The sequence below is a fragment of the Choristoneura fumiferana genome, chromosome 7 (assembly GCF_025370935.1).
Source record: "Choristoneura fumiferana chromosome 7, NRCan_CFum_1, whole genome shotgun sequence".
Taxonomy (NCBI): Eukaryota; Metazoa; Arthropoda; class Insecta; order Lepidoptera; family Tortricidae; genus Choristoneura; species Choristoneura fumiferana.
The window spans coordinates 12,056,985-12,073,386 of NC_133478.1; positions in this window are offsets into that span (position 1 = coordinate 12,056,985).

Consider the following 16,402-nt stretch of genomic DNA (forward strand, 5'->3'; position numbering starts at 1 on the left):
GGTTTATTAGTTTAGCTTGTAGAATTTATTGAATTTTTTAAGAAATTTGTGCTCACATTTAAACTTTCATATTTCGTGAAATATGATAGGTATCGGTGTCAATTTTTTTTAAATACTTATTATGTACTCAGTAATATGAATATGCATTAAACCATTCATTTTGCATACAGTTTTTTTAAGCAATCAAATAAAAACTACCAATCAGGTAAAAAAAAAAAAACTTGAGATGGTGTTTTTTGCCAAAAGTTTACAGTAAAATATTTTTTATATATTTTTGTAAACAATGAATGTTATGAGCTTTTATTTGAGATATTAAACATTGAAATCGGTCTATTACTTTAGCTTGTAGAATTTTTGAAATATTTTTTAAAGAAAATTGTGCTCACATTTAAACTGTCATATTTCGTTAAATATGATAGGTATCGTGTCGGTTTTTTTTTTTAAATACTCGTTATGTACTCAGTAATATGTACATGCATTAAACCATTCATATGCATACAGTTTTTTTAAGCAATCAAGTAAAACTACAAATCAGGTAAGAAAAAAAACTTAAGATGGCGTTTTTGACAAAAGTTTTTTGTAAATATTATTTTTTGTTTTTTTATAAGTAACGTATATAATAGGCTCTCATTTGAGATATTAAACATTGAAATCGGTTTATTACTTTAGCTTGTAGAATTTTTGAAATATTTTAAAGAAGTGGCGCCATCTCTGTTCCTAAGGGGTGAAACTTCCGCTGCTGCGAGTCAAATCACTCAGTTTAGTCTGTACTATCACTGTGCAAAGCGGCTTGCTTTCTTCACGAAGTGCAGCATCCGGCCAAAAAATGGCCTTAACAAGTATGACTATACAGCAAATTCTCCGTTTCAAATCTTATAAACAAACGATTTTTGACCACTTCCAATCAGATCAATTACATGTATGAAATTCCGACGACCATCAATAATTAAGATCCGTCAACAAAATTCCTAAACATAAGACCTTAGAATAAGCTTATTCAAAGAAGAAAAACAGCACCTTTTAGTTGCTCGCACTGTACTCTGAATCCGCCATTCAGATAATAATCTAGCGAACATTTACAGCTTTTCTTTTCAATATAATCCGACGAAATCTTTTACCTTTTCAAATCATTCTTCAGTTATTTCTGCTCGAATAAAACGCTGAAGCCTTCGCTAAATACCGAAAAACTTTTCGTACGTGACCCCATCAAAACAACGGCTCGAGGGACCAAAGAGGTAGGTTTTTTTCTCCACTTTTATTTACCTAATATGTGGCCTCCTTTTTACTCTTAAGCCGGGGTTATATTAGAGCCACGCCGCGTGTCGCAACGCTGCCTGACTCAACGGGCTGTGATTATACTACAGTATCGTGTCGCCGCGCGTGCTGATTAATTTGTATGAATGCGCGTAGCCACGTGGTGATTATACTAGCGCGGAGCGAGCCAACGCGTCACTTCCCCTACCACCTAGCCCACGCCGATCGGAATCGAGCGGTCTGCGTGGCGTCAGCTCGCTCGGCGACACGCGGGGCTGTGCTAATGTAACCACGTTCATACGAAATGTATGTAACCGATTGCAATCCCACGCGTTGCGACACGCGGCGTGGCTCTAATATAACCCCGGCTTTATATTTAAAGAAAGTTTTATGGAGTTTTCGGAGCAGAAACTATTTCAGGTACTTTTACGGCCCTTGCTGAATTAGTTCTACTCTATTTGACCAACGAGTGGCTCAGTAGAGTATGACGATTTAGATAAAAGCTAAAGAAATCACGGGTCAATTAAGTTAGGTTATGAACGTATTATTTGCCATTTTGCTTTATGGCTGGATCTGAAAGGTAATTGTATAAAGTGGCAGAATATTGTATGAAATGGCCAGGCCCCTGTTTAATAGCAGTTATCAAGTGTTAATTCTACATAGTTGTGACTTTTGTGTATGAGAAACTTAACAATTATAATTAACAGGGGCATGTAAAATTGTAACTAGCACTTATAACTTTTATTATATCGCCTGTTCAAACTGAATATTATTATTTAAACGTCAATGTTTGATGATAAAGTTTATTTACATTTGGAAATATCATAAATGAAAAGTGTGTGTTACACAAAAGATGTACCATAAGACGGGGCGGAGACTCCAGACATTTTTAAATCAAAAACTTATGCTACAAATTTTGTTTGTCCAATTAGGTACTTAGTTACGTTCGGTAAAAAGTTCTAGAAGACGAAATAAGAGACGTGGATGAGCGATGACCTTAATTAAATTTGTTTATAATCGTCCAATTACATAAATTACCTGATTGTGTCTAATACCAGTTTTCCTCTACATTGCACTTAATTTCATATTCTATACAAGGTTGATAGGAGTTAGCTATGGTTTATAAGTTATTTGTTGGCTCGCATACTCATTTTAAGTCCGAATATAATGTTTGTTACAACGATCGTTTGTCATAACTCATTTTTCTCTGGATTCAATAATTGTTCAGAATTGTTATAAGACAAACCTAACCTAACCTATAGTTTTCTATAGCATGACCATTTAAAATTTTCAGAAAACTGTAAGGTTTCAGTGGGAATAAAAATATGAAAAAAGATGATTCGGACAAAAATTACGGTTCGCGAAGAGTATGCGAACTTTGTCGCTCCCGTAAAATAAAGTATAATATTAAGCTACTAGTTAAGCCCATTAAACTATTATCCCGGATTATTGTATGCGATGAAATTGTCCAACTAAATATCTATTTATACCGCATATACTGCGAATCCATCTCATTCAGTATTGAATATGGGTCCACATTGTCATCGGATTACAAAGCGAATGAAAGCCTATTGATGTACTCGTACAGTCGGCGACAATGCTTGTTGGTGACGACTGGACGAGGAGTGACGTGTGAATAAGTGATGTTGTGCGACGTATGCAAGGCAAGGCAGGTGCGTCTCCTGTCGCCGTAGAATGATAAACGGTCATATTGGTACGCCATGGTATTTTACGTTTTCTGTAAAATTCTTCTGTATATAAATAAAAACCAGTTTTAGATTGTACGAATGTAAGCATAAAAGACTGAGAAAGCTTCGGTTGTAGGTCCTACGCGAGCACAGTGCTGTTTGGAACTTCACAATTGAATGAATTGCTTTGCAAGTGTATGCACTTTCCCACGATTTTTCCTTTAACCCTTTGACCGCCACGGTCGGTAAAACACGACAGCTGAAAAAAGTGCCATAGTGGCCATGTCGACATTTCGTGGCGGTTAAAAGGTTAACAAAAAGCTCATGGCAAACAAGTGTAATTTTCTACATACATTTCGAAAAGCTTAGTAGTGAAAATCCAGTTTCAGATATAAAATTTTATCCTTGAAAATCCATAGGTCAAACCACACTATGTAGCATTATTAACCAAATTTTATCTACATAAAATAATAGGCAGACAGACAGACAAATAAAAAGACAGACAGAGTTTACTGTCACATTCATAATATTAGTAAGGGTGAGCCAATCTCAAGCAAGACTGTCTCATCAAATGATGAAGCAGTAAACCGGGGGGCTACTACGAAATTCGAAGATCGTATCGTACCGTCCCTCTCACTCTCGTAATAAAAAGCGTAAGCGGGACGGCAAGATACGAAGTTCGAATGATACAGAGGTTGTATTGTCTTTGCGTCAAGCGGACCGAGAGGTCATTGACGAGAGTCAATGACGCAATCTAGTAAATATGCTATCACTTTTGTGGCTCATTGTACCTATATACAAAGTTCATTATATCGCAAGTTTGTCCATTGTAGTTTACGTAGTTCGCATATCTTTTGTACGAAGGACGCGTATGAAGCTTTTACAAAATTCTATCTAAATTGAATAGGTAATTCTTATTGGACCAATTATTATTGAAACTTGGGGCTTAATAACTTTCTATTATGTTACAATGTTCTATTCAATTCAATTAGTTCTATTCAATGTACAATGTTCTTTGACTAAAGTCAAAGTTAAATGATAATAAAGAAAATAAACGGGAAACTTGACACCAATTGACCTAGTCCCAAAATAACCAAAGCTTGTGTTATATAGATACTAGGCAACGGATAAACATACTTAAATAGATAGATAGGTACATACTTAAATACATATTAAACATCCAAGACTCGAGAACAAGTATACATTTTCATACAAATATCTGCCCCGACCGAGTATCGAACCCGGGACCTCAAGCTGCGTAGTCAGGTTCTCTAACCACTGGTCTATCCGGTCGTCGATAATGTATCGTGTAATATTAAAAATGCGAAAGTTCGTGTGTGCGTGCGTGCCCGTGTGTGTGCGTTTGTTAGTCTGTCACGATAAAACGGCTACACGGATTATGACATTTATTTTAAGGGCTGTTTCCCACCCACTGATTAATTTGATTTGACGGATAAATGTGATGCCGTCCCGTTTATTCGAACAAAACAAAAAGAAACGGCATCACATTTATCCGTCAGATAAATTTTATCAATGGATGGTGAAACAGGGGTTACTATGCAAAAAGCGATAGGAAAGCACGAAGGCTACTTTTATTCCGATATTTCCATTCCACGGCACGGGATCAGCATAAGTAAATGTAAAAATCTCAACAGCTAACTTTAGAAATGTGAAATTTGGCTCGGGTGTTTTTTAACTCCCGACGCAAAAAGAGGGGTGTTATAAGTTTGACCGCTATGTATGTCTGTCTGTCAGTCTGTCTGTGTATCTGTCTGGGACACAGTAACTCTTAAGCGGGTAGATCGATTTGAATGTGTTTTTTTTTATTTCAAATCAGGTTTTCTAGTGATGGCTCTTAGACATGTTTCATCAAAATTGGTTTTGCCGTTTTGGAGATATTGAACTTTGAAGTGACAAAGTCGGGGGTTTCCAACTTTTATTTATTACTTAATTTTAAATTTTACTTAATTCCATTCCACTGTATTTACTTTGTATAAAGAACAATTATGTAAATTTTTGTCTCACTTAACAGTTGAGATTTCAGGATTTTACATACATATTTTCGGATCCCACAGGAAAATTATATAAGTACAATACAAGATAATGCTAATAATTAGCCCATTTTAAATATATTATATAGGTTATAATACTTTTAATCTACCATTTACACAGAAATATCAAACAAGTATAAAATAAAACATTAAATTTAAAAAATCAAAACCCGACTGCCTTAAAAACTAAAAGAAAGAAAATAAGTTTAGTGGACTAGAACTCTGTCAAGTAGCTAATTTGAAGTTCAACAGTCGGGACCCATTCAAATCGTGACCAGCTCAAAAATTGTTGGCAATAATGGGTCGGGAGACTGTTGAAATTTAAATTAGCTACTTGACAGAGCTCTAGACAACTAATAATAATAATAATAATAATAAATCTTTATTGTTCAAAACACATGTATAATTACAATATGAACCCTGGAGACTGTGTTAGTTTTCACTGTGTTACAGTCTCCAGTAGATACCATTATCATGAACATAGATTCATTGTTAAGAACAAACAGACTATCAATTTGGAAAAAAAAAGAAGACCATTAGGACAAAATAACCATCACCACCACTTGTACGTACAACTAAACTTATTTTCTTCCTTTTAGTTTTTAAGGCAGTCGGGTTTTTGATTTTTTAAATATAATGGTTTATTTAAGAATCTATTTAACTGTAATTAATTAAACAATGACTCAAGAGACCGCGATACTTTACCATCTAATTCGATTTAGGCTGATTATTAATATTTTTCAACTCCTGAATCACCTGAATGTAAGTTTATCTGTTTTTTACTGTTTTCTTAAAGTTGTATTACATTGCTCCGCTTGGGTGACCAAGTGAAGTGACCACCATAAACTCGTTTGCTTTCCGGCCTCGCGATGTAATGCAACTTGCGCAATTTTCTTACAGGTCTAAACTGGGCTTTATAGACGTTAAGCTTGTTGTGTGCGTGCATGTACATGTGTGTGTTATGTCAGATTTCGTTCTTCAGCTAGCTACCAGATAGCGCTTGTTACCATAGGTACATGCAAATTTGACTATAGAGTTGCCACTCTTTTTCTATATTGGTACTAATACTCTTTGCTGTCCATTATTGTCCCGTTCCGAGCTGTCATTGTAATAATATCGATACTAAGGATAGGCCTATCGATACTTTTTTATCGTATTCAACTATTTTGGCAACACTAGTGCAAGCAACCAAACCAAAATATGACATTAATGAAGTGTAAATGGCATAAAACCTTTTGGTAAAGTAATTTCTCGCCTGACTGTGATATTTGTACTGAAAGCTAAGAACTAATCCATTGTGTTGAGTGAATGTGTAATGATCCATTGGAGCCGTGAAAGTTATCAGGTGGTGTTCTTTTGTAACACTGCCGTAAATAAAATAAGGTGTGAATGAGATGTTTTGCGTGGAAGATAACTCTTGATTGTATTTATGACGAGATGCTGTTGTTGCCACTGTGCCAATAAGAGAAGGACGATTAATAGTCTTCCGGTAGAGTATTGCTTTCCGGATCAGATTTTTATAACTTTTGTTACAACTTGTTAAATGTTTTAAACACTCCCACATGGGTATTAAATGTTATATAACGCCATATATTATATATTATCACGTTATATACAATTTTAAAAGTTATATAACTTGATAACAATGTATAACATTTTTTTAAATGTATATAAAAATGTTTTAGAACGGTATATAACACTTGAACACCATAAGGATTGAATAAAACAGTGCAGTATCAATTGAACTCGTACAGAAAATGCCGAGGGCTTATGAGGGCCGCACCTTCTTATTATTATATATCACCAATTTATTATTATTATGGTTATGTTTAACGAGATTTTTGTTTTTTTTCTTCTATTACATTAAAGTTGACGTAATAAGATTGATCTCAGGCTCTAGACCACCTTTTGCTTAGTTACTTACTTTATGGTGCCTGTTAATCATAATTATGTTGTTCAATTTAGAGGCCTAATATTGCATTGGTTTGTATATATATATAAAAAAAACGGAAAAAAAACAACTTTGTTCATTTCTAAAAACAGATATCATACATAATGTTTGTGTACTTCAACATCATGTAAACTTGTAAACTAATGGTATAAGTTTGGGGGCAAACAAATTGATAAACTATCGAACAAACAACATCTGTTGCTAGCAATATTCGAGATTTAGGTGAGATTTTGTATAGAAATGAATCCAGTCAATTGGCTGGCCATCTGCGACAGTCGCTACTATAGTGTGGCAAACCCACAGTAGGTTGAAAATTAGAATCAATGCTAAAATTGTTGTTGCTCGTTAGTGTTTTTCTTACCGCATTAATAGCCCCTATCTATTTTTTAAAGGTTAACCAAAAATATATGACTATTGTCAAGAGGGCGCTATTGTTCTTATTTATATGGCAATAGTTCAGTATAGTCGGAACAATGACATCTTGACTTGTCTACAACGTTTACCTTGTTAGCTATGATGTTAATTTGGAAAGGTTTTGTAGTGAAATAGTTTCATTTCCCAATCCCCAAGCGTTTTTTTTTCAGTAGTTTATTATAAACATTGTTTACAATGATCCGTTGTTAACTACTAATCGTTTTGGGCATTTTTGTTATGTTCAAAGAAACCGCCACAGTGACACTGACAATCATTAAAATTATTGCCAGTGTAAGAAATTAGTTCCAATGAAATTCCGCAACATGGCGAATACTTCATGGCGAAGTCTTCTGGTCAGGCTTTAATTTGTTTTTGGGCTAAGATAGAAGTGACTGAGGTTAGATGTAGAGGGTTTTAAGACTTAAATAAGATTTCTAAGTGCCAGTGCTGCAAGTTGCCTCTTGCGGGGAAAATATAATCTAGATTTTGTCCTTAAGCTTGGCTCATATCTAAAATATTTCCGTACATTTTGAATTATTAGATTGATTTAAAATTAAATTGAGATTTACTTTTGCCAGCAAGTAAGAATTAGGTTTAAGCCTCAATTGAACTGTTTAAAATGCCAATTTAATATTTTGCTTTTACTCAATAAAGCTCGATTATGATTTTAGATTTAGATACTCATCAGAAATTTATTTGTATTCCTTTATAAATGATTCTACAAAGACTATGTCGTCATATTGGCATAAGACTGCGATATCTAGGTACCTACTTAAATTTACTCAGCGGCACAAAATTTTGCCCACGCTCCATACAAAATACCTATTACTCTGCATAAATTTGAGATCCAGACTTTTTGCTCAGTATATTTTATCCCGCAAAAACATAAATTTGCATTAAAAAAAGAAAATCGCAATTATTTCGGTATCATGCAGAATCGTTATTTCTATGAGTAGGTATAGACTAATTTTTACGTCGTCCTGGTTTTTTGGCTGTTTTCACAAGTTTTTTAGCTTAAATTCATACGTTTATTTTATATTTGTAGGGATTAAGTAATCGCAGTAGTTCCTTTATTTTCTGCAAACTATTCTACTTTTTATTTTTGCTAAAGGAACTGTATAATAACCCATTTGAAGTCAGCTCCTACTGCCCCTTTCTCCGGTACATAGTGGGGTCCAACTGGTCACGAGTTTGATAAATGTGTGGTCACGCCGATTTTCTAACCCCGAACCTGAGCCTTTGTGCACCCGAAGCTAATGAAAACTAAATCGATTTGACGGAGTTTTGAATACAAAGTTCTGTGACAAAGTTGACACGACACTTGATATGGTTATTTATTGGTTATAAATACAATTTAGAAACGGATATATGTTTAATTACATTGAAGACGAAGAATATAGTTTTAGGTGAAACTGTGAGAATAGAAAGAATAATTACTCGTTTCAATTTTACTCCAGTGTGTAAAAAAGGGGTATGTAGAGAGGTAAAATATGTAATGTGAAATTCGCTACAAGAAAAATAGCAGAGAATGGTTTGCATTATGTCTGTATATTTATTACATCGTAGATAGGTATGATTATTTTTTATTAGGTCATTTTGTTTGCTAGCGATACTAAAGAGCTGGGCATAAAACTCTTTTTAAGGGTTTGTTTTCCGATAAATGAAAATCATATTAGGAAGCCGTGGAGCGGAAAATACTTACCTACTAACAAGCACTGTGATATTAAAATATGTTTAGATATGCGGAGAAAACATGCAGATTTTTGGTTGAAAAAGAGATAATAACTTAAATGAATGATATTGCAAAGTAAAAATTAAGACCAGCCACAAACCTACCGATTCGTCGTCAACTACCTACGAGTATCTGCCTCACGAGTCACCTGGTCACGAGTAAACTCACGGACACTGCAATGAGGCTAAAATGGCGAGATAATTATTAGTGATTAGCGTGTCCCGAGTGCTGTTATAGTTAAAAGGTCAGGAGAATTAAATCTGAAAATTGTAAGGAGATTAACACAATAAAACGCGTTAATGATCTGAATGCCATGAAAGCAAGGTAAAGTAGAAGGCTTTCGTCAAACTACGTTTATGGAGTCTATTCCTGGCGGTTTTGTCTCACCTAGTTATTCAATTAATTTAACCAGTGCTATCCTAATACAGTACCTACCAATTAATTAAGCAATAGACCCAACCAGCTAATAGTTAATTAGTGGCTAATTCCGCTTTGGTACACTAAACAAACGAGTAAATTACACCAAGCTTAAATAAATTTAATAATTAATTCCAGCTATACTAGATAGCGGCGTTGTTTACATCAATCTCAACCGACTGCATTTTGTACAAATTGAGTACCTATCTATAGACTATCACCTGATTGCATGCTGCTTGCTGCTTTTGCAGGTGGTAGGACCTCGTGCAAGGTCCGCCCGGATTGCTACCACCATCTCGCTCGTTAATCCTGTCGTGAAGCAGTAGTGCTTGCACTGTTGTGTTTCGGCGTGGAGAGTAAGACAGCCGGTGAAATTACTGGCACTTGAGGTATCCCATCTTAGGCCTCTAGGTTGGCAACGCATCTGCAATACCCCTGGTGTTGCAGATGTTTATGGGCGGTGGTGATCTCTTACCATCAGGAGAGCCACTTGCTCGTTTGCCTACCAGTCGAATAAAAAAAAATTGAAAGAGAATGTATATGAACGATAAGCCAAGAATGAAGTATATTATTATACTGCTGTAACAAAGTGCTAACCATGTAATACTAAATTGCTTTGATGAAATGTGTTACCTACTTATGATAGTTTATATCCTGGGCTAACAGTTCCAGAAATTGCACAGTTCCCGCAGGAATTATGGAAAATAAACGCTATTCGTGCAAAGAATCGAGCAACAAGTATGTTCGTGACTGCAGTCTATTCTTTGAGTAAGTGTCAGTCCTGGGAACATCTGCAGGGCTACTACGAAACTCGAAGTTCGTATCGTACCGTCACTCTCGCTCTCGTATTAAATAGTACAAGTGTCAGAGGGACCGCACGACACGAACTTCGAGTTATAAACAAACGTGATGACAAATCTTTAATAGGGTATTTTTAGATCTTCTGACCACTAGCAATGTTGACATTGTCTCAGAAACAAACACAGCAAATGCAAATTCATGATATCTAATTTGTTAAAGCAGAATATTTGTATAAATCTCTATGTATATACTTGTGTTCTCTGTACTGTTTACTGTATTGGTGTGCAATAAAGAGTTATTGTATTGTATTGTATTGTAAAATTAGTGGTGGTTAGATTCTGAATCAACTTCAATAGTTAGTAAAGCTGTCAACATCTAAAACATTGCAGAAATACACTATACCTTTGTAGGTTCAGACAAATCGAGAATCCAGAATGTAACAACTGTTATCCTAAGGCCACAGTCCCCTTTGTTTCTCCGATCCAAATGGCGTCAATTAGAGTAACGTCATAATCCGGCCCCATGTTTGTCGAAGGATCGGCCGGGGCAAATACGATTGGATTAATATGTCCATTTCTAGCCGTTCATACAGCGCTGTTGCTAGAAAGCGATAGAAACGTGATGATTTACATTCGTCTATGACCCTTCAGATGTGGATTACTTAGCGTTGTTCTGCATTAGGTGGTTTTTCCAGGAATTCATATTGAATTTATGTAAATTTCAATAAAAAACTACCGTGAGACTCACTCATATTAAATATAATGACCCGGATAACTCACGACTTAAATCTAGTTTAGCTCGACATGTTTCGGACTAATCCGTAGCCCTTCGTCTTCGGAGCAACGCGACTCAGGCTAAGCGAGCCTCCGCTAAAATAAAATTCAATAAAATTTCAATATCTAAAATATCTACTTTAATTTATGATCAAATATCCAAGGACACTTAGATGATTATAGACACAGGATGATACAATTTTGAGCATTTAAACTTCAAACAATTCCATGTTTTTTTATGCTAGATCCAGTTTTGTATTGGATATCAGGAAGGTATGCAGCCAACTTTAACTTTCTTGGCGGCCGTCACGAATAATTTATTTATCGTTCAATTTCACGATTCGTACCGTAACCGCCGAGGAGCTTTAACTTTGTTTCGGCGTGTCACTACGATGTTTATTTATTGCCGGCTTTGCTTTACGAAGGACGTTTCTAAATTGGTGGTAATTACACTGACACCCAAACGCCAGTTACTAACTAAGACTTTTAGCTGGAAATACAACCAGAGGCTGTATTGCCTAACGCGCTGACGTTTGCAATCGCATTTACCATCTCTTACTACCCTCATCAATACCGTGTGATAGAAAGAAGAGGTGAAAACGATTGTCATTGCAAGTGTGTTAGACAATAAGGCCTCTGTTCTTTTGTAAATACAGCGTTGTAATTACTCATTGAATTAAACTCATATAGAAGTAATAATAAGAGAAATGGAAAAATCAAGCGAGTTACGAACTTCTTTGGATGCTATACTTTGCAGTTAATATAAACAAGCTTTGACATTCTGACGTTACGTTAAAAAGTAAGGCAATTTGGTGGGACCGAGTTCTTCCGTTAAACCACTGAAGAACATAGGCATAGACGTAGAGCTCTAGTGCATGATTTGTAGCGGAGAAGCAAGATAAGATAATACAGAAAATCAAGAAATAATAATGAGAAAAATAATAATGGATAATGAGAATCACGAAAGTTTAAAACGTTATAAGATAATGCAGTTCATTGGTAATGACTTCCGCAAAGTAATGCTTAAATCAATTAAATATTTATAGAACTGGTGTTTTGATAGCCTGGTTTTTTAACCAGATGTTTTAGCCATCCCACCAGATATTCATTTATTTTCCCAGCTCTACCGAAGTGTAGCTCGAATTAATTGTTAGAAAAGTAGCTTATTGCAGATCTTATTCTTCAAATAAAGATTATATTTCACTGGTGGGCGAGTACCATAATAATTTCGTAAAATGTATGAAAACAATAAATAGTATTATGTAGTCTATTACCCGCGTCTCCGTTCGCGTAGAATTCTTTTATCGCTACCCCGTGGGAACTATGCAATTTCCCGGGATAAATACTATCCTATGTCCTTTCTCGGGGCTCACTATCTGTGCACCGAATTTCATCTAAATCGGTTCAGTAATAGTAACAAACAAACAAACAGACTTACAAATTTTCGCATTTATAATATTAGTGGGATATTAATCCGAAAGGGAAAAAAGTTACATCATTGGTTGTGATAAGAAATATTAACAATAATTATTCCTCTCATTAATAGTTTATTCTGGTAGCCTTTGCTAGTCTAACTAGCTTTTTGAATTAAACCTTTTGAAGTTATACACTACAGTTTTTATAGTACTTTTCGGATAGGATGGGTGCGGTGACACATGTCATTAAGCAATTAAAGGGTTGTGACAATGTATTGAGATTCTCGAGTACCTAAATATTTATATGCTAAGGGTGTGTAATCGATTTTCTTAGTGATAGTTTATTTTTTTAACTAGTTTTTGCCTGCGGCTTCACCCGCGTAGCAAGTGTTTTTGCTTGTCTATCGGGATCTCACAAACCATGCGGTCTTCTTTGGCTTCTATATCAAAACTAATAACGGTAAAAAAATTAACAAAAACCGTAATAACAAAATTAAATAACAAAGTAACAGTTCAAAACATCAAACAATACGAAACACTCGATACAAAGACTCATTTAAGGACCTTCGCTCTCGTACTAATTGACAGATGATGCGTCAAACGAATTGACAAGATTGTGGGATCGATTCGGTCGATAAGCAAAGTCAAGCTCTATTGAAATAGAGTTCCGTTTTACACGATGAAAGTTGACGAGATTAAAATTTATCTTTTTAGTTTTAAAACATAATAATATATTTTTAAGTGATTTTTTATTATTATTACGAAATCTTTTAAGCTATAGAATTTTTTTTTTCTTCTTTCGGGATTCAAGAATATTTTTTTATAAATTATTGGCCTGAAACGTTCGTGGCGTGGAATGGATAAAACGCAAATGTCACCGTACCCATCCTATCCGAAAAGTACTATAATCACGGTAGCATGTTTGTTACATAAATTAATTCTAAAATATTAAAGTTTTTTCTTTTATAATCCCACCCTATTTTGGATAGTTCGTAGCAATATATTACGTTACAAAAAGTTTAATCTCCGCTGAGCGATGAGTGGAGCACCCTGTATTGGCAGCCTATAGCGATCAGAGTTAATTAAATAGGGTAGTTCTTCGTAGGTACACATATTCCTTACTAAGTAAATTATAAAGCAACCATGAAAATATGTGAGTACCTAACCAATCTTTATTTCACCATACCAGAATTTTTAATTGTGTTAGTCTCGAGAAAACTTGTGACAAATAGATTTGTTTTTTTTATTTATCTCAAATTAAAAATGCGGCAAAAAAAATATTATAGGTATATTATAGGTAGGTAGGCTATAATATTTTTTTGCATTTTCCGCTAAATTAAATGTTGTTGGCGTTAGGCAGTTGATTTTACCAGCAATCATTCACTTCAGCCACACCACAGTAACTAATTATAGTTCCGACAGTTCTTATTATTGCCTGAAATAGGTATAAGTGTTATAAGTAGCCGCAGTATCAAGCTACTAACGAAATTTTACTGGTAAATACCGTGTAGATTTAACTTAGTACTTACTTTTGCATTCCACAAAAAACAAACGGAAGACAAATCGTTAGAAATTAGGCATTATTAAGAAAAAAACTTTAATTCTTTCTAAGAGTAACGAGCGCCATTTTTATAAAGTTTTACACGAACATTATTCTTCACTCGCATTATCGTTAAGTTCTAGAAGAGTGATAGCTTCAGAACTTGGGTTTGCGGCGGTCTGTTTTATCGAGCTCCCCAGCGATGGGGTTGCTTGGCACTTTGATGGATAACACATTTCTCGGATGTCAATAACTGGACTAAATTGATAGAGCACGTCTGATGGGTGCATAAACTAATGAAGCACTAGTGTTTAGAGAGCGTTATTGGAACATTGATTTGGTTAGTGTTGCATAATGCGTCCCAATTCACAAACGACGAGTGACTATGTGAAAGTAGCTATGTGAAATAGAAATAACATCAATATTTCCTTCGAAAACGCGGTATCGCGATTTTTTATGTTTCTTATGTATCGTGTTTTTTATGTATCTTGCAAGTGGAATTCCATGTGTCTACATGAGTCTATAGTCTGCAATACAAAAATAATCAAGAAAAAGAAAAAATACAGTCAATCAAAGGTTCAATCCATAATATATTAATAAAAAACGCGTTCAAAAATCCCTAATCATCCATAGTTTTTAGGGTTCCGTAGCCAAAATGGCAAAAACAAAACCCTTACAGTTTCGCCATGTCTGTCTGTCTGTCCGTCGGCGGCTTTGCTCAGGGACTATCAATGCTAGAAAGCTGTAATTTTGCACGAATATATATGTAAACTATGCCGACAAAATGGTACAATAAAAACCTCCCATAGTACCTCCCATAGACGTAAAGTGGGGGTTTTTTTTTTTCTCATCCAACCTTGTAGTGTGGGGTATCGTTGAATAGATCTTTTAAAACCAATACGGGGTTGCTAAAACGATTTTTCGATTCAGTGATTGTTTGCAAAATATTCAACTTTAAAGTGCAAATAACGATAACGGTTAAGTTTTCTTGAGAATTATTAGTAGTATAAAATATACCTAAACTTGGAATTTTCCGTACCAAATACGAAATCCTAGCGAGATGTTTCGTAATGGCTACGGAACCCTATTTCGGGCGTGTCCGACACGCTCTTGGCCGGTTTTTTAATGTATTTTATGTCTTTTGTTTTGTTTAACTGTATACAGTTATAATGCTGTGATTTTTGTTGAAATAAATAAATAATAAATTACTTACTTACTGAATAGGAGTTTTTCCGTATATTTACCAGAATCATTTGTTTCAAGGAATTAAAGTAAAACTACTGTACATATCCCAGTAGATCTGCCCTTATTCCCAATTAACTACCCCTAATTAACTAACGACACTCCCGTTTTGTAAGCCATTCCGTTTTTAATAAGACCGACCTACATTTTATTTTTCATACGTCGTTAGGGGCGCACTATTCCGGTTAATCCGTATCATCTGCTACCCTGGTAATTATTTAAAAGGGAGTAGTATGAACCGCACTTAAGCCTGTGCGTGTGCGCCCTAATTGTTGCGTTCTCCGATATGGCTTAGTGCGGGGGCAATTTTGCGTTTATCGCGAATTTGAAGTTTGGGAGAGTGACAGTATTGTGTTGGTGGGTCAGGGGGAGATTATTATTAGTTGGTATGAATGTCTCTGGTAATTTCTTAATAGTCATTGTTCGAAGGTTTATTTTAGGTATGAGTCTATTAATCATTGCATCGGCACTAAATGTATGTTACTAGTAGCTCTTTCACGAGACAGAATTCATAAGAGAACGGTTAAGAAATTAGACTTGTAAAGAAGATCACTTGGACAGACAAACGAAATGGGCATTGCTAGAACGAGCTTTGGCACACATAATTATTCCATTAGGATAAAATAGAGATGCAATAAGAACGGATGTTCGAATTTTTTTGTTTTCCAGGGAGGCAAAAACTTCAGGCATAGTTTAGTTTTAGTTGTAATCGAACCGATTCAACGGACATAAAAAGGTGCAGTTTTTCAGTTTGTCAGTATAATTTTTTGGCTTAATTTTAACTCCGCAATATTCAAGATGCTGGACGGGCAGACACAATACTTGAGAAAAAAAACTAATTCTATTTTCATTGAGTCCACAAAACGCAAAAAACAAAGTTGCTAAAAATATAAAATCTTGGGCACCTAATTCGAAATTTTATCATACAAACTAAATTATTTTACCCTTTAAAAACGGTTTCACGTGGGTTTTATTTACGATCTTGATAAGGAGTGTTTGCGGTAATTGTGACCTTTAAGCGGTATGAAGCCCTTACATAAAAATTAATGGCTCCAAGATGACCTTGACTCTATGCTCTAGTTAAGGAATATTCTACAGTTATACAATGATTTAGATTCGCTAAT